General features: G+C 47.4%; 1 protein-coding gene across 2 annotated transcripts in view; it reads left to right on the top strand.

Moving 5' to 3' along the window:
* LOC117199107 (peroxisomal membrane protein 11A-like) overlaps positions 1-18,478 on the top strand; it is a 234,429-nt gene extending 215,951 nt beyond the window's left edge. The window contains exons 4-5 of one of the 2 annotated variants that reach the window (XR_007474439.1): positions 12,662-12,921; positions 17,361-18,478. The gene's annotated coding sequence lies outside the window, so the exon portion shown is untranslated. The remainder of the gene's footprint in view (positions 1-12,661; positions 12,922-17,360) is intronic. The other variant, XR_007474438.1, reaches the window with a different exon arrangement.
* Positions 18,479-18,859: the final 381 nt, after the last annotated feature.

Below are 18,859 nucleotides of genomic sequence, written 5' to 3'. Positions count from 1 at the left end.
AGTGTGACCTTAAACTAATCCTTTTGTCCCTTTGAGCCTCAGCTTCCTGGTCTGACAGATTAGGAAATTAGACTAGAGGGGCCCCGGTGTTTCTGTTACCTGAGCATGTACTGGGTACTGTGGGGGAGCTCAAGAGGAATTTATGGTCCTGTTCTTGAGGGTAAATCATTAAGCTGATATATCAGCTATCACCACAATGATGCTGTGTGACAAGTCCACCCCATGCTCAGCCTCAGTGCCCTAACACAACAGTTATTTATCCTCATGCTCTCAGTTCTGCAGGTCAGCTGCCACTCAGCTGGGCTAGCTGGACCCTGGACTCTAGGCTGCAGGTTGGGTACAGGTTCATTCCACGTAACTCTCCTCCTCCATGGGCCAGCAGCTACTCCATGGTCACCATGACACAGACAGTAAGCCAAACTGGGCAAGCAGGTGTCCAGCCTCTGCTCAATTCACATCTTCTAATGTCCATTGACCAAAGCAAGTCACATGGCCAATCCCCAAATCAAGAGGTAGGGAAGTTTACTTACCCACCCAGCTATGGCAAAGGTGTGGATGTATAATACTACCACAGGAGAGTGAAGGATTGCGACCAGTAATCCACCTGGCACAGTTGGGGAAGACAAGAGTAACCCAGGGAATATGAAAAGGTGCTACACATCAGGGTGTGGCCAGTCCACCTCTACCTGCTCCTTAGCTGTGAGTCTCCAATCTGCCCAGTGGCACTGGCATCACTGGCCAGCTCAGACTTCAAGGACACCCAGGTCAGGTGTGGGGTGATGGGGTCCTTGGAGCTTCCCATATTGGCGACAGCACTAAGAGGGACTCAGCAGCTGCCTTTAACTGGCTCTTTTGTTTATTCCAGCAGGGATGTGAGCTCACCAGCCTGAGCTTCAGCTTGTTAAGACCATGCCACTGTGCCTTCATTCCCCTGGCAGTCTTTGTATCACACTGTGGAGCTTGGGAATGAAGCCAACAGCAAGTACAAAACTGAGAAGCTTTAAGGGACCAGGTCCTGAAATATCATCAGAACCCCTAGATGCAGCCATACTCGAAGCCATGCCTTCTCAGTTACATGAATCAATAAATTCCTTTTCTGTTTTAAACCAACATTCAAATTGGGTTTTCTGCCACTTGCAACAGCATGAGTGGGCTGGGCTTAATATAAGAGCTTGCCTACCCAAGAGGATCTCACGTGGGAGGGAGGGTGGCAGGTACTTCCCGGGCACAGTGTGATGTGGAGCCTTGCTGCTCAAAGTGAGGTCTTTGCATCAGCAGTATTAGCATCACTTAGAGGCTTATTAGAGATGCAGAATCTTGGGCCCCCGCCCCCAGATCTTCAGAATCAAACTATTCATTTTCATACATTTTAACTAGAGCTCTCTTCATTTGTACATTAAAATTTGAGAAGCATTTGTGTTGGGGATCAGGACAAGCCTCCCCCACCCCCTCCTTTGTGACTGGGTACAGGTTAGCAGTTGACTGGAGTTGGGACCAGGGTTCAAATTCTGGCTTCATTACTTACGAGTGGAAGGGTCATGACAGTTGTGTTTTTAAATATCTCTGAGCCTCAGTTTCTCTCCTGGAGAACAGGGGTAATAACAGTAACTACCTCCCACTGCTTTTGAAAGGAAATCAGTGTATTTAACTCATGGAAAGTGCTTGGCAAAGAGGAAGGGCTCAAAATGCACCAGCTATGATTATTTCCACAATTCTATAGTGGGGCTGCTTTATGTTAAACCCACCTAATAACTTCTGATAGACAGAATGAGAAAACATTTTGGGAATGTTTAAATTAATGAAAAAGTAGTGATTTTTCCAAATTTTAAATAAAGCCATTCACAGGGGTTGTTTCAGCTGCGTGTGGTTAGTAGTTGGTTGGTTTTGACCTGTACACCAGGTGAAGAGGCAAAGTGAGGTCACCAAGAGGGGGCAGTGCTCTGAGCTGAGAGTCAAAGGGTCAAAAGGGCCTTGTCTTACAGGGAGAGGGAGGATCAGAGCAGTTGGGCAGGGAGTCCTGGCTGAAGACAGAGCCCAGATAAAACCACTCTGAGCTTTGTCCATGATGAAACAAATCATAGTGACATTGGCTTCTCTGTAGCCCTTTGACCTGCTGGAGTACAAGACTGTTTCTCCAACTCTGTGGCTTCACTTGTTGAACAAACCTCAGAAGAGCTCCAAGTGGGGCTTGAAAGCCTGACACAGCCCAGATCCTCTGTAGAGGAACACAGGGTGGAATCGCCAGAAGCTGGCAAAGGCCATGAAGGAGGGGAGCCCTGCCACCTGGGAGTCACTCAGCCTCTGCAGATAAACACAGCCCAGTGAGACATTTGATTCGAGGTCTGGGGACTTCTGTTATTGATTCTGTGTGTGGCTGAGAGTTGAGCTACCCGTCCAACAGAGACCATTAGCTGAGGTAAGAGTGGGGTAGGAAGGGGCTCCGGCAGGGTGCCGCCAAGGCTCCAGAATGAAGTCTTCCACCTTGTCTTGGAATCCTGGGCATCCTTGATTCCACTCTGGGAATCCACTCTGCGGGAGAGACTGACCTTGGCTTTTGAGATCTGTAGCAGGGGAAGTGGGAAGGGATAAAAGTTTCCTAGATATCTTTAGTGCTCACAGTCAGTCTCTGAAGTATGATCTGTGGATTATAAACGAAGATACTGAGATTGAGAGATGGAGAAACTCCCAACTCTGGCTTCAGGTAAGGAGAGGTGAAGGAGAGAACAGACTGGAAGTCAAGCAGAACTGGGTTCCGATTCCCCTCGTACTATGTGTTTTGTTAGTTCTCTGTGAGATCATGGGCAAATCACCTCTTTGTGCATTCATTTCCTTATCAAAAGGTAGGGATAAATACACCTTTTTTGAAGGACTGATGTTAAAATGATCCATGGTAGCACAATTAAAGTATTGATACATAGAGCAGTACATGGGACACAGGAAGGAAGTAAAGATTGTTGCTTATTAGTTCATTTAGAACCTAAAGGTCTAGGGGGATTAACATGGACAGGGTGGTGAATTCAGGAAGGTCCCCTCTGAGGAGGTGATACTTCAATTGAGATAAAAGGGAGGCAGCATTATGAGCATTAAGGGATAAGGGATTCATTACAGGAATTCATTGTAGTCTTATAGTGAGAGGAACCAGGGAAGTGAAGTCTGGAAGGGGAAGGGGAGTTGGAGGGTCAGAGAAAGAGCCAGTAACAGTCCTGCAGGCCTGGTGTAGGTGGATAAGTTAAAGCACACCCAAGAAATCAAGCACATCCAACAAGCAAGGTGAGGCCATGAGGGGAGTTCATGGAGAGGGCTTTGAGGTACTGTTGTCTCTGTTCCTCTTCTGCCTCTCTGGGCTTGCAGCCACACATCTGGAGGTGGGCCTTGGGTAGCTGTTGGTCAGCAAGGCCAGCAGTTGGGAAGATAATCTGGACAGAGAGCAGAGTGAGGACAACCTGGGATGCTCCAGCTACCTCTGTGTCTGCCCATCAGCATATCTGACTGCCATGATCTTTTGAAAATAATGGCTGATGCTTCATTTCCTCCTTCCACATCTGGTTCAAGCTCCCAGTCTGGCCAACTCTTTCCCAGAACCATGCAATAGGGAGATTCTGGGAGATGTAGTCCCAGCTTATCCCAGTTGATAGTACATTCCATTCCAATGCTGCTGCACTCGTTACAAGATAGAGAAAACCTGGAGATGAGAAAGTTTGGGATGGGAAAAATCAGGAGTTCTCTCATGGACATGTTTAATTTGAGATGCCTGTTTAAAATGGCCCCCAATATTCCTGTGTCCTTCTGTTCATGCCCTGAGTAATCCTTTCCCTTTGAGTGTGGTCTGAATTTAGTGACTCACTTCCAGCAAACAGAATTGGGGAGAGGTGGTGGAAGGTCCCTTCTGTGATTGATTACAAAAAGACCATGGTTTCTGTGTTGGGTACTCTTTCTTATTCTCCTGCTCACTTTCTGTGAAGCAAGGCAGCCACCGTGCTGTGGGCAGTCTACAGAGAGGTTTTCATGGCAAGGAACTGAGGGAGACACCTGGTCAACAGCCAGTGAGAGACAGGGGCTCTCAGTCCAGTGACCTGCAAGGAACTGAATCCTGCCCACAGCCACAAGAGTGAGCTTGGAAGAAGATCCTCTCTTAATCACACCTTCAGATGAGACCACAGCCCCAGCCAACAGCCTGACTACAACCTCATGAGAGAACCCGAGCCAGAGGCACCCAGATAAGTGGCACACGGATTCCTCACTCACAAAAACTCTGAGGCAATACATCTTTATTGTTTTATGCTGCTAAATTTGGGGATAGGTTTGTTACTTGGCAATAGAGAACTAATACACTCAAGTGGATACTTGTGCTTAGAGCTTAAGGGAGAGGTCAAGGGTGGACATATATATTTAGGAACCATTAGCGTTTGATGGCATTTGAAGCCATGGAACTGAGTAATATTATTTAAGTAGAAACAGTAGCCCGAGAAGAGCAAAGTTCTGAAGAGTGAACCTTGGGGCTTCCCAACATTCAGAGGTTGAGTAAATGAGAGAGATTCAGCAAAGCAAGTGGGCACAAAGTGGCTAAGGTGAAAGAGGAAAGGCAGAAGTGTGTGGTGTTGAGAGTCAAGATAAGGTCATGTGTCAAGGGGGTGGTTGGGGTCAAGGCTGCTGATAGGTCAGTCAGGGTGAAGATAGGAGTGCCCTTTGGCTTTGACCACAGGGAGTTGGTTGGTGACCTGGACAAGAGCAGTTTGAGCCAAGTGGAAGCCCACCTGGAGAGGACTGAGGAAAGCGTGGAGGGGAGGTGATTTGTGCGCTTGACTGTGTAGCATGAGGCATGCCCAGAGAAATACGGACTTTCCCTTTCAGTTCCAGTATAACAGTGTTTGCTTTTCTATGTGGTCCCTGGCCTTCGGAGGTGGCTGGCAGGAGAAGGAGGCCGGACAGAATGAAGGGTGGCTTTCGGGAACAGGACACGGCTGGGGCAAGTTTGGTGGCAGAGCCAAGGAGCTCAAGTTAAGACAGTTTCTTTGTATGTCCTGAGCTAGAATCTACCTTTCAGTCATTCAACAAACACTCACTGTGTGCCAGGACTCTGCCAGACTGGGGTGACCTGTCATCAGGTCAGATATCACCCCCAAGGGAGAGGATTCAAGGTCTAGGGGAGGCAGACTTTTAAGTAAACATCATAGGACCTTCCAATTAGTTAAGTGTAACAGAGATGTGTCCTGTGCTATGGGCAACCAAGGGAAGGAGGGCCTGAGTCTTGCAAATGAAGACCTCCTGGAGGAGGTGGCCCTGAAGCAGAGCCTGAAAGACTGAGTGGCTAGTAGTGTGCCAGGTCCCTTCTCTCTCCTCCCCTCCAGCCCTACTTGCTCTCTTTCCTTTTCTAACTCCTCCCCCTTCCTCTCTTTCTTGCCTTCTCCCCCTCCTCCTTCCCTGGCCCATGATGAAAGGCCTTCCTGGCCTCCCAGCTGATGAATTATGCATGCCCTTCAGCAGTGTGCCTGGCATCCAATTAGGACCTGGCCAGGTTGATAACAGAGACAGATTAAAATGTAATTCATTGAGGTTGACATTTAAGCCCCAGTGTGAATGGCAGGGAAGAAAAGCAGTGCTCTCCCAGAACCTTGGGGTAGGGGCTCTCAGCTACCCACACTTGCTTAACTCAAGCCGGTTTAGCATGCGGGCTGGGCCTTCTGCTGCACCACCGGTCTGGGGAAGAGTCCACAGCAGGCTTTGAGCTAAAGCAGTTTTTTTTTTAACCTTTTATTTGGAAATAATTTGAGATTTACACAGGAGTTGTGACGATAGTACAGAGAGTTCCCATATACCCTTCACTGAGATTTCCCTAATGTTAACATCTTATGTAACTATGGTATAATGATCAAAACTAAGAAATTTACATGGGTACAATACCATTAACTAAACTACTGATGTTTTTTGGATTTCAGCCAATTTCCTACTAATGTCCTTTTTCTGTTCTAGGATCCAATCAAGGATCCCAATCGCAAAACAGGCTGCTGTGGCCTTGCCTCTACAGGGACAGCATCTCTCCCCACACCCCAGACCAGTGGTTCTCAAACTTTAGAGTCCAGAGTGTTACCAGGGATTTTGCTTAAAAGGCACATTCTTCCCTAGAATCTTGATTCAGTAAAACTTGGGTAGAACCCTGGCATCTGTATTTTTAACAAGCACCCCAGGCAATGGAGAACTGCTGGCCCTGACCAGCACTCCAAGCAAAGCCAGGTGGGTTCCTAGTTCTTTGGCAAGTCATTGTCCACCAGCAGGTTTCCCTCATCCCAGCTCAGCCTTAGGACAGAGCAGGGTTACCCCTACCCATCACTTATTGCCAGATCCTGAGGGGGAGGAGAGCTGGGCTAATAAGCTGGCCAGGGCAAAACCCCAGGGAAGCCCTGCTTGGAGAGGAGAGGAAATAACTTTTATCTGTCAGTCACAGATGTATATATGTTTTCTCATTTAATCTGCAAAATAACCCCTATAAGTAGATACTATTTTTCCCATTGTATAGATGAGAAAACTTAACACTAGTGATATTCAGTGTAGGGTTGCCACGTATAGCACATAAAATTATAGGAGGCCCAGTTAAAGTTGAACCTCAGATAATACAATACCGGCGACACACTAATCTTAAAAAATAATTATTGTTCATCTGAAATTCATATTTCACTGGGTCCCCTGTATTTTATCTTGCAACCCTAAGTGATATGCTTTGGTTGCAGAGCTGGTAAGTAGGCCTCGACCCAAATCTGCCTCGATGTCTGTAGCATGGCATACCCTGTGCCTACCTGCTCGGTGCCAGCCTCACCTGCTGGACCACAAGCAACAGGAGGTGGGGACCATGTATATGGGTCCCCTGCTGTATCTACAGGGCTTGGCACAATATGGCAGTAGGTGCTTAATAAATATTTGTTGAATTAATGAATGCACAAATGCACTTACTACTCTCTTTGTACAAAAGAAAGCTGCAAATGATGGTGATGAAATGGAAAGGCTAAGCTGGTGAGGGGTGGTGTGACAAACTTGCCAACAGGAATGCAAGAGGAGTTCGAGGGTCCGAGGTCTCATGTCCACACCTGGGAACCCCAGCCCTTGCACCCCGAGCAAGGGCAAAGAGCCAACTCTTCTCATTTCAATCTCTCAGGGCCTCTGCCTTCCCAACTGGGAAATGGGATTGGGTCCCTTGCAGCGCTAAGCTTCTGTGATTCTATGGTTTTTCTTCCTAACTCCACCCTCCTGAGCAGGGAAAGAATATGACCAAATTACAGGGTTTGCTCTCAACTATGGTATCTACCTCCCACACCACTATTTCCTCGTGCTCCTCTTCTTCCTCTCCCTCATCCTCCTCCATGACAATTTTCTAAGCACCCCTGTGGTGCCTGGCCTTGAGTTCCTTTCCTAGAATACTCCCTTCCACACCGTCAGACCAAATCAGAAGCCCAGAGAGACCCAGCACAGCACAGTTCTTTGCAGACAAGGGAAGATGTTGGGAGCACATTGTATCTTTTAAAATAGACCCGTTGTCGTCGGAATGTATTTTTAGCTGTGGGAGAGATTGGCATGCTCTCAGTGCCACCATCTGCCAAAGGCAGTTGCTAGGCAACTGATACTGACGACAGCAAGGGGATGACTTCATGGAGGATCTGGGGACCCTTATGGCCCAATCCCTCTCCACTGTCTAATTCCTGCATGCCGACAGCGAGACCCAAGGGAACCAGCATCCCTCTCCTTCTGGGAGAGGGCAGGGAGCTGGTTTAAGGCCTGTGAGTTGAGCACAGAGGATGCTGTTCATGTAACAAGGGATACTGGGCCATCACTGCCACCTTGATTGGTAAATTTTCTATTTAGAAACTTTAGATACTACTGTGGTTTAAGGCTGGGCTCTGGACTCAGTGAGTCCAAAGGATACACATCCCTCTCCCCAGCAGCCCCATAGGCACTGGTCTGAATCAGAGCAGGAGCTGTTTGGAAGTTGCCAGCCCAGAGCAGGCTCTATGGATAAGGCAGCCAGCTGGTAGCCAGGACCCCTTGGTTCTGGCTCAATTCTGCTTTTTGCTCTCTAGGTGATTTGTGGTGAGTCTCTGCCTTTTTCTGGCCCCCAATTTTGTCACCTTCAAAGTAAGGATATGGAACCAAATAAAATGCATTTCTAGGGATAAAAAGCAGAATAACCACAGAGAAGAAAAAAGCCAGTCAGACCTGGGTTCAGATCCTGACTTTGCCCCTTACTGCTCCTGTGTGACTTCAGGTAAGATACTGAACTCCTCAGTTTCTCAATCTGTAAATGACAACAGTGACACTCATTGTATTGTACAGATTCAACAAAGCAGCACATGGAAGATAAGCAGAGCACCTTTATTTTGGAGTCCAGTAAATGGTTAGGTATTTTTTCATTTCTGTAGCAGAGACTATATAAGGTGCCCACTGCAACCATTTCTCCTATCCAGAGTAATATTTTAAGCTGGGCACATTTCCAGCCTCCCTTGCAGCTAAGTTGTCACTAAGGACACATGAAAAGAAGGGATGGGTACAACTTCTACCTCACTCACTTGTAGCAAATTGCTTCCCTGGTTGTCCTCTCTTTTCCTTCCTACAAGCCAGGGCATGGATATGCCCGTGACACCTCTTTGACTATGCAGAGCAGGACAACATGTTGGGGTTGGGGAGGGGTGGCAGAACAACAGATTGGAAGGAACCTGGATCCCTGTGTTAAGAATAGGACTGAATGCATGTGGTTTGCTTCGGAGGGCTCAGAGCACTGCAGGTGAGTAGGGAGGTGACAAAGGGAAGAGAAGGCAGCCAATAAAGGCCAACTACCACAGTGGATGACCAGGGCTTAATTCCATGGGGAAGTTCTGAAAAACAGTGTAAAACTCAGCCTTCAGAGCTAGCCAAGCGTAAGGGAACTGGACAATGTTTATCCCCACACCCATCAGTCTCAGGGTGGTGGAGAGGGGGGGGATTAGTTCCCAGGCACTTCCCAGTCTTCTCTGTGCTGGTGGGTAGAGTGAATGTCAGCAGCCCGAAAGCAGCCCTCTGTCAAAGATGCAGGTGCTGGCACTGGAAGCCAAGCTGTTGGGCATGGTCCCGGTAAAGGGACCTGAGGGAATGTGAGCCCAGCACCAGCAGCATCAGCTATGGTTCTTCAGAAAGAGAAATAAACTCCTGTGTTCTTCAAGTCACTATATATTGAGGATTCTTTTGCAGCATAACTTTTACCCTAATTTAATTTCTGAATGCTATGTATATGGGAAGTTTTGGTTTTATGTAATCTCTCCAAGCTCCTGGACTCCATGTGATACTCATGGAGGTTATGTCATGATTGAGGAAACAAGGTTCATGCTAAGGAGCAGACGTGTCTCGACAGAGCATACATCACTTGGTATTTCTGGGGCTCAGGTACTACATGGTGTAGGCCCTCAGAGAAGGGACAGATGAGTGTGGACAGGCATAGTCAGAGAAGCTGAAACTTTATCTGCCAGAGATGACTTGGAGAGATGAGGTGGAGGGCTTCCTCACTGAGGCATGGGGTAGCTCCTCTGGCAGGTGTGGGGTAAGCAGGTACCTTGGCTCACGTGACTGTAGTGTGTGGTCTTGGGCTGGTAGATGTTGGATTTAGTTGCATTGTGCATTTAGAGGAGTGGGCTGCAGGGTGCCTTTTAGCTGAGAGTGACTTGGTAGAGGGGGCCCAGCTGCAGGGCACATGGCTATTGCTCCCTGTATTCTGAGGTGGGGTAGCTGGTGGCAGGTGCCCCCCATCCCACGCCTGATGCCACTGCTGTCCAGCTGGTGTGTCAGAGCTCACTGAGGCTGTGGCCTGCCCACAGTGAGGGAGCAGAGGTGAGGGTCCTGTAGTGCACTGGGTGACCAGCAGAGGCTGGGCACTCATGTGGGCAGCGTGTCCCACCATCTCAGCACACAGCAAGCCCTCAAACTGTCTTGGAAGGCAGAGCTGGGGGCCCCTTAGAGATCATCTATTCTAGCCTCTCATTTTGAGGATGATGGCACTGAGCCCAGAGAAGGGAATGAACTTCCAAGGCCAGCAGAGTAACCTGAATCCAGATTTCTTGACTTCCCAGGATGGGGGAATGCAGCTGACATAAAGATAGGGGGTGCATGCCTCAAATCTGCTGCCAGCCACCTCTGAGCCATTTGCTCCACCTGTAAGACCCTTTTACTTATTCATGAATCTCAGAACTAGAAGAGAACTCAAGAGATGATCAGATCAGGTCCCTCAGTCTCCAGGCATGTGTGCATCCTCAGCTATAGCAGCTGGCTTGAGGTCACCTTTCTCTGCCCTTCAGACACCAGAGCTCCTCTCTGCCACCTCTGTGTGTTCCACCACAGTGGTCTGCCAGTTCTCCCTGGTGTCTTACTGCAGTCATTCCTGTTTCACATTTGGTTTGATTTATTTTAACCTCTAGATACAGGTTGGCTTTGCTGCATTATGCATTATGACGGTGAGGAGTGGGTTGGAATCAGTGAATTCGCCCTCATTCTCTGTCCTATTTCTATGGGAAAGGGGGTGGAGGGAAGGCTCCAGCCCTCCACCCCCCACCCCCATGGATTGAGGACAAGTACATGAGAATGAGACTGTCTACCCAGGCTCCCCAAGTCCTAGTCAACCCCAAGGCTCTGGAGGGAAGAGTGAATGCAGTGTCCTTCAGAGGGCAGTGGGCTATACAGCCTTGACCCAAACCCAGGCAAATGAAAGTCGCCCTTTGCTGCTTTGTTACAAATCCCATCACCTCTCCTCCCTCCTCATATCTATAAATGTGGAACATTTTTTTCCCTGTTCTAGATTCTCTTTGCATTTCATTCGCTTTGGGAAAATATGAGCATCTTTCTTTGTTCTCTTTGAGCAGTTTGTGTCTGGAATGGAGAGAAAGAGAAAAACGGGTGTAGCCTTCGTCCCTCAAGGGAGAAGGGGAATCTCTCTGTAGCCAGTGCTAAGTGCCTGTGCCCCATGCGGGTGGGGAGGTGGAGAGGCCTCTGTGGGGCGCCCTGTCGATTTGGGGAAATCAGACTACAAGTCAAGGTGCTTGTGGCCAATACAAGATATAAGATGGACTAAACTGTGTGTGTGTGTATAGGGGGGGCATCCTGAATATACACATAGCAAGAAGGGAAAGATCAGTGTGGACTCTAGTAGTTAGAGAGGGCATTATTGGAACAAGAAGTCTCCAATGGGAGGCTGACAGATAGGATTTGGGCAAGATGAGAAGAGAAGCAGAAACGGGAAGCGCCAGTGTTCAGGGGGAAAGGGGGGCCCCGTGCTTGAAGGAGTAGGGGCCCCGTGCTTGAAGGAGTAGGAACAAGGCTGGAGAGTTAGGGTAATTTCAGGGGTAGATGGACAAGGGCTGTGGGAGGGGGCAAACTGGCAAAGAACCAGGCAGGGCAGGGTGAAGGAGGGACGTTTATCCAAAGCCAAGTCCAGACAGGAGGCCAGCTAGTCAGCACCAGACCTCTGATGACCTGGGAAGGTTTCATGGGACAGTGGAACATCCGTGTCCATTTTCCAAGAGCTGTTCGGGGATGGTGGGTGGGGATGCTCAGTGAGTGGAGCAGAAAGAGGGAGGAGGGGCAGTTCTTGTGGAGTGTGATATATCTCAAACCCCAGGAGGCCTGGAGATGTCCTCACAAATCCCGCAGACCTTCTACACAGCACATCCATGAAGAACAGGGCTAGATGGCAGGGGCAGGGAGGGAGGCTTGTCGTGTCATCTCTCCCCCTGCCCCCACCCTAGGAATCCATGGGATGAACGAGCCAGCCTTGCCACACTCCGGGGGAGTGTCCTTGTCAAAGCGATGGCAGCAGCCTCACCTGAAAGTAACAATTGTGAAAGCACTTTGTGCAGAAATCTTCTGTCTCCTGCAGTTTCATTCTGAAACAGAATTACCTCTTGCCCACGGGATGGAATTCTCCATTCCTTCCCATAGCATTTGAAGCTCTCAATAACTTGGCCCTGACCTAATATCCTATTCTCATTTCTCATCATTGTTCTGTATCATCATTGTTGTCATCATCACATGAGTAATTAAAATTAACTAGCTTTTATTAAGCATCTATATGTGCCAGGAGTTCTTCTAGGCATTAAAAATGTAATAACATTTCATCTTTTCCACAACCATCTGGGTAGAAACTATTATTCTGTCCATCTCACAGAAGAGGCAGATGAGGCACAAAGAAATGACTTGACCTAAGGTCTCTCCACCAGCATGTGGCTGGACAGTGGAGGCATCAGACACTGAACTTCTTGTGTTCCATGCTTGCCCGTGCCCAGCAGCCTTTCCCCAGGCTGTCCCCCCCCGGCCTGGACTGCCTCCCCACCCCTCAGCTTCTCTGCACCTGATGGACAGCCACACAAGACCTACCTGCAAGACCTAGCTTAAAAGTCACCTCTGTGGAAACTCTTCTCCAGCTCCCTGGGGAGCAACTTTCTCTAGGCCTCCCCAGCACACCCTGATTATGATGTCAATCAAATCATGCTTCTGGTTTTTGTTCATGTGCCTGTTATTTCCCTCAAAGGAAGAGACTACTCTTTTTAAAAATGTTTGCATTTTTAAGGAAACGTTTAATTGACATACAGAGGAACTAAAGGAAATACATTTTGTTCAACTTCATGCCTTTCCTCTTCCTCCCCTCCCACCCCCCCAGGTCTGGTATGGAGCAGAGGTGCAATTAATATTCATTAAATGGAGATGTCTTTCTGGCCCCACTCAGCCTTTTTCCGGACCACCCACTTCCCGACTCTTTGCTGTGTGGGAGAATCCAGACATCTTGTACAGCTGCAGCTCAGTGTGTCCCATTTTGGCTGGAATTCAAGGAGCAACTATAGACAAATAAGTATTATTACAACTGCATCAATCAACATCTCTCTCCTCAAATGCTCTCACGAGGAAACAAGAATGATCTCAGTAAGACGCTGTCTTGTTTAAGCCCAAGTGTCTTTTTTGGTGCCTAGGGAGTGTGTGATCCTTGGAGGGACCCCACCATTGACCGTCTATAACAGAGTCTGTATAGTCTGAGGCTGCACGCCCCTAGAGGCAGACAGTCCTGAATTCAAATCCAGACTGTCACTTCTTCTCTCTGTGAACTTGGACAAGGGTCTTAACTTCACTGAATTTCAATGTTCTCATAGGTCACATGGAATCAATAATACTTCTCGGGAGTGTTGTTGCAATGATTAAATGAAATAGCACATTTAAAGTGTCAAAAGATTTCCCAGGCAATTAATATATAAAAACTTCCCTTTCCTCTTACTTCTCAATTAATTGTTGCATTCTCTCCTCTGTATTGAGGGTATGGTTTGTAATCACAAAGCTTTGTATCAGCAGCTAGATGGTAAATCCCAACCTTACCTACAGTTTGAAGCCTTCTTGCAGAGCACAGAGGAACCAGTATAGAGAAGCTTTCCTGGAGAATCGAGGCTTGGTCTGGGCACAGGAGGAAGAATCACATTTAACATCAGATTTTCAGATCTTTTGTGGGGCACTAAAGTATCCTGGAGAAAAGGAAAACTGGGAATTAGAAGACCCCAACCACAAAACTCCCCTTGCTTCATGACACCACCTTGGGAACCATCCATGATTTGTCTGCAGGGGAAGTTGCCTGTGTGATGGAGGCCTGGATGCGGGGCTTGGGGACTGCCATGCATGGGCAGGGCAGAACTTTGCTGCTGTAGTAAGAAGAACTTCTTGTCCAGGGCAACTGGCTCACTTGGCAAACTGTTTAGAAAGAAAGCTTATGAAACTTCAGACTCAAGTGACCAGGTGCCTCCATTTGTGTGGAGCTTAGGTATGACAGAATTTGGCGTTTTTGGCCAGTCCGTTCAATTCAGTTTAATCAAATATCCTGATACCCTCTTTAGGTCAGATGTAGTGGTAGCAGTGGGGATCCAGGGAAGGACAAGATAAATTGCCACTCTTGCAGTGCTCACTGTTTCTAGAATGATGTATGGGGAGGTATGAACTAGAAACATGGGGTGCTAACTTCCGCTTAGGACCAAAGGGAGGCCTGACTTGAGACTTGAAGGATGAGGGATTTGTTGCTATTATGTTGTGTCAGGTGAGTATTTTCACTTTAACAGCCAAGAAAGTGTCATGTAATGGTTAAGGACAGTCAGACATACCTGGGTTCAATCCCAACTCTGTCACTTATTAGCTGTGTTACTGTAGGAAAGTCACTGAATTTTTCTAAGCCTCAGTTTCCTTTTCTGTATAATGGGAATAGTGATAAAAAACTTCTACTTGAAATGGTTTTTTGTGAAGATTAAGAGAGACAATGCATATAGCACACTTACACAGTGCCTGTGTAATCATCTAGTAGCTGTTGGTGGTGAGAGCATAATTAATTTCCTCTAAGAGGCCTGGGAATGGAGGAGTTATCATCTCAGAGTGAATATACACTTGGTGCTTTATGATCCTCGTCTCTTGGCCTTCTCACATTTTCTACAAAGCTCATAAATTCCCTCCCCACTCTGCCATCAGGAAAGACTGGTTCTACCAGACCTCAATTCAGTTCTTCACTCATCCTGGTGCCCTTCCTCTTCCAGGACTGGTAGGAAATAGGTTAACAGAGAGAAAACACAAGCACAGCCACATTTCATTGCTAGCTTGGACTTTGGCTTCAAATTCCAATGAAACCACAGTGAGTTGGATTGGACCCTTCTCATGATCAAGTCAATCCTTCATCCCATAGAGAAATTAAAGACCGAAACCTCCTATTCTTCAGGGTTTTTTTTTTTTTTAATTTATTAATTATACCTTCAAGTTTTTTTTAAACAAATGATCTTTTTTTTTTTTTTCCTCTGGCACGCGGGCCTCTCACTGTTGTGGCCTCTCCCGTTGCAGAGCACAGGCTCCGGACGCGCAGGCTCAGCGGCCATGGCTCACGGGCCCCGCTGCTCCGCGGCATGTGGGATCTTCCCGGACCGGGGCACGAACCCGTGTCCCCTGCATCGGCAGGCGTACTCTCAACCATCTGCGCCACCAGGGAAGCCCCAGGGTTTGTTTTGTTTTGTTTTGTTTTTTTAATTCTCCTCAGTCTCAGCCATGAGAGACCTCACTCTGGGGTGAGTGAGTTCCTTATTTAGCAGGTGCTGTGTTCAAATTATCTCACTATGAGTATAGATTTTTCAATTTCCCCATAGTTTTCTATCAGAAAACTTGTTTCCCCCTGATTTTTCTGTCAGGTTGTACTTTATATATTTTGAAGCTATGTTATTGGGTGTGTACAAGTTCATGGTTACATTAACTTCTTGCTGGATTTTTTTTTTTTTTTTTTTTTTTTTTTGCGGTACGCGGGCCTCTCACTGTTGTGGCCTCTCCCGTTGCGGAGCACAGGCTCCGGACGCGCAGGCTCAGCGGCCATGGCTCACGGGCCCAGCCGCTCCGCGGCATGTGGGATCTTCCCAGACCGGGGCACGAACCCGTGTCCCCTGCATCGGCAGGCGGACTCTCAACCACTGCGCCACCAGGGAAGCCCCCTTGCTGGATTTTTTAATCATAGAGCGTCCATCCTTATCCCTTTCATGGTTTTCAGCATAAATGCCATATTTCTCTACACTTTCACTTTCATTCTTTTAAAATTTTGTTTCAGGTATGTCTTTTATAAACTACATATAGCTAGATTTAAGTCCAATCTGATAACCCCCAACTTTTAATAAGTGGGTTTAAGCCATTTCCATTTATTAAGATTACTGTTAAATTGGTTTTATTTCTGCAGTCTTATTTTATATTTCCTACTTTACATGCTTTTCCTTTTTCCCCCTCTTTTACTGCCTTTGGTTTGATTGTCATTGTTTTCTTTGTTCTCCCCTTCTTCCTTCTTCTGTTAATATGTATTCTCAGATTTGGTGAGGTTGTTGGCTACCTTTCTGTGATGCTGTTTGTGTGTGTGTGAGTTTTTGGTTTTTTTCTCTCTGTGCTCATCACTCTTTAGTTGGCGTGTGTCTGTGTATGTGTGTATGTGCTGCTTTTATTCAGCTCCCTGGGCCCCCAGTTCATATCCAGACCTTATGTTTGTCTGTGTCTGTGTGAAGTTTCATTCTGTATGGATATTGCAAATTTAAGTGACTGAGTTAGCAGATCACAAGTCCTGGTTGCCAGAGTGTCCCATGCCTGTCCAGACCCATCTCAGGTAAGCAGTTTAAGATGGGCCACAGCCCCAGACAGGAGAATAGCTTTCCTTAGCTCAGATTCCGGTCTGGGAGCCTGACTTTGGTCTCCTACCTGCATGAGGAGTTCACTGACCCTCCTAGGCTTCAGGAGTTGAACTTAGTTCTTGCTTCAGGTCTGAAAGTACAGTAGGTCTGCAACTTCTCTGTGTACCTTTAAAACAGGTCCTGGTCTAGGGCTCTGTGTCCTAAGGGGTCTTAGTTCAGACTGATGACTAGATAGATGTAAAATGACCCTTCCCCAGGCTGACCCTGTCATAATTGTGAAAGAGGCAGAGTTAGTCTTTGTTGCATTCTCTTCCTTATCTTTCTTTCATCGCTCCTCTCCCATCTTTCCCTCTCCTCCCACTACTTCCATCTTGACCTGGACTCTTCTGGTCTGAAAAACCTGTCTCCTCATCTGAGGGTCTTGAGCTTTACCACCCCTTACTCTCTCTGGCACATTTGTGTTGTAAAGAAGGAATCACCAAGGGTGGCATTTCAGGAACAGGTAAAGATGGAGTTTTGGATGATGCCCTCTATGTTTTCCTGTAAATCAGAGGGTGTGAGGTTATATCTGGCAAGGACCACACTTTTTTCTCCTGAGTCCCCTTCAAACCCCACTAAGTCCAGGCCTCTGACATCTGTGGATGGTGCCTCTGATAACCCCACTCCATTGTGAATATCTTCTCAGGAAGGTTTAAATAAACAATGATTTCGTAGGATGTTAGTCAGAACTAAGAGGTAAAACCAAAGTGATCTCTTCTTTCATTTGCCTTCATGTGTCCTATGGGAAGGTCCTCAGGAGGTCAGTTCTGATGGCCAGTGAAGTTGTGCCATCACTTCCCACCTGAGGGTGGAAGACAGCCCCCCTGGGGACTTGGCCAAACTGGACAGAAGGCAGCATGTAAGAAAATTTTCTACTGCCCATTCCATGTCCCGTTGATCCTCACCTCCCAAAGTGTCCAGTCACCACTGCAGAGCTCACATTTCTCATTCCCTGCCACTGGTGCCCTGGCCTGCCAGGTGATGAAGCTTCTGTTTCATTCTAAATAGAGCAGAGGATGTTGAAAATCTTCCATGGCTTCTGGCAGGTGAAGGATCAAAGTGGTGCTTGGCAGCCACAGGCACAATCAAAAAGGTTAAGATCAAAGGGCATGGGCTCCATCTGAAAGTGAACTCTCCTGTTCCTCATTACAGTCCTCACCAAGGCGCCTATCGTCCTCTGCTGCAAGGAACAAGGATGAGGAATTTGGGCTGCGGCTGGCTGCTGAAGCCACGTGCTGACAGACAATCCCGGAACAGCTGCAATGTCATTGTAAGCCTTGAAATTAAAATAAAATCCATTGATTTATAAGAGGAAAACAGGGTCAACACTAGTGGGGTCAGAAGAACCAATTCCGAAAGCCCTTGGGTTGGCCTAAATCCTACATATAAAATGGGTGGTGGAAGTGTTTGCCATGGAAACCATCAGAGGGAAGCTGAGGGAATCCAGGTCTTGGCAGGTGATTGCAGCCGTTGTTGCTGGCACACAGCACACCAGGGGAAATAACTGAGGCCTCAGTAAATAGGAAATCTGGAGAGGCCAGAGCCTAGGCTCAATGTATTTTGTAAGGGGAAGGCTTCCTCACTGAGGGTGGGGAATCTGCTTTCCAAACTGTATGGTCAGCAACTTTGTGTATTTTGTGTCTGTAGGAGTTTATTTTAGCTCTGTGGTGAAGCTTTTTTTTTTTTTTTAATAAAACTTTGAATAGGGTGCCCACAAGGTATTTGCTTGCTGGCTTTATTTCCCTCCCTGCCTGGGTATGGAGAGATGAGCAGCACTTCCCCTGACTCAAGCAAACCCCTTCCTCTCTTTGTGCCTCAATTTCCCCATCACACAATGAGGATGCGAGATTAAATGAGCACTTCCCAGATGCACTTTTTAGAGAAGTGTTTGAACAAAACTTGGGTGAGGTATTGGGCGGATGGGATTTAAGTGTCCTAGTACTAAGATGACTGTGTGCAGGTTAAATTCAAGTTGGCGTGCAAACTGCCTCGGCTTTTGGCTGCAGAGTGAGGGCAAGCTTGACTCCTGTTCCTCACCCCAAATCTGCACAACTTGGCTTGCTTCTTCCCCCCGGATGTTCTCCAAGGTTCTTCCCAGCTCTGACAAGGAGAGCGCTGCTGTAGGCTATGTGTCCTTAGCCCTCAGAGGTAGCTGTGGCATTGCAATTTCATTTTTCCTGGAGGACAAGTTCCCCTGGACTATTGCAGACCGCTGCACAGGCTTTATTATGGAATGGCGCTGGGCTCCTTCTTTCAGAGTGAAAGCCTCCTTGTCCATCTGAGGCAACGTTCTTATTCCTTGAGAGCAAAGCCTTGTCCCTCCCAATGTGCTTCGTATCTGCCTTTTCTCTCTTGATCAATGTGAGTGAGTATTAATCTCACTTAATTCCCTGCAGCTGGCCTTACTTTGCATGGCTGTTTGGGAATAAGGCTCTTTTTATTATTTTTTAAATAGATCTTTATTGGAGTATAATTGCTTCACAATACTGTGTTAGTTTCTGTTGTGCACCAAAGCGAATCAGCCATGTGCATACATGTGTCCCCATATCCCCTCCCTCTTGCACCTCCCTCCCACCCTCCCTATCCCACCCCTCTAGGTGGTCACAAAGCACCGAGCTGATCTCCCTGTGCTATGCTGCTGCTTCCCACTA

The sequence above is a fragment of the Orcinus orca genome, chromosome 20 (genome assembly GCF_937001465.1).
Source record: "Orcinus orca chromosome 20, mOrcOrc1.1, whole genome shotgun sequence".
In the NCBI taxonomy this organism is placed as follows: Eukaryota; Metazoa; Chordata; class Mammalia; order Artiodactyla; family Delphinidae; genus Orcinus; species Orcinus orca.
The sequence above is the reverse complement of the archived record's forward strand: the minus strand, read 5'-3'. Positions and strand labels throughout refer to the sequence as shown.